Raw genomic sequence first — 273 nt, 5'->3', positions numbered from 1 at the left:
AAACGAATCAACCGCGCTGTTAAAAGTCCATTTCGGTGTGTTTATTCCGACTAATTTCTCCTGCGTGTCTCTCTCTCTTCACTCTCTTGCAAATATCAAGTTGCATAATGGCGTCGATTATTACCCTGGTGTTTTGGGATGACACTTTGTTGATTAGGTGTTTGTTTGCGCCTTTCCTCGGTGCTTTGTTTTTGTCGGTTTGTTTAATTTTCGTGGCATTTATGTCTCGTCAATGCGCTGAAGGTCTTCATTCGGGAAAGTTTTTTCCTTTAA

General features: G+C 41.0%; 1 protein-coding gene across 1 annotated transcript in view; it reads left to right on the top strand.

Moving 5' to 3' along the window:
• Window positions 1-273, top strand: part of LOC119582078 (potassium voltage-gated channel protein Shaker-like) — a gene marked incomplete at its 5' end in the record, with an annotated part of 55,543 nt that overhangs the window by 19,281 nt on the left and 35,989 nt on the right.

The sequence above is a fragment of the Penaeus monodon genome, chromosome 15 (genome assembly GCF_015228065.2).
Source record: "Penaeus monodon isolate SGIC_2016 chromosome 15, NSTDA_Pmon_1, whole genome shotgun sequence".
Lineage (NCBI taxonomy): Eukaryota > Metazoa > Arthropoda > Malacostraca > Decapoda > Penaeidae > Penaeus > Penaeus monodon.
This window is presented reverse-complemented; position numbering and strand designations above follow the sequence as displayed.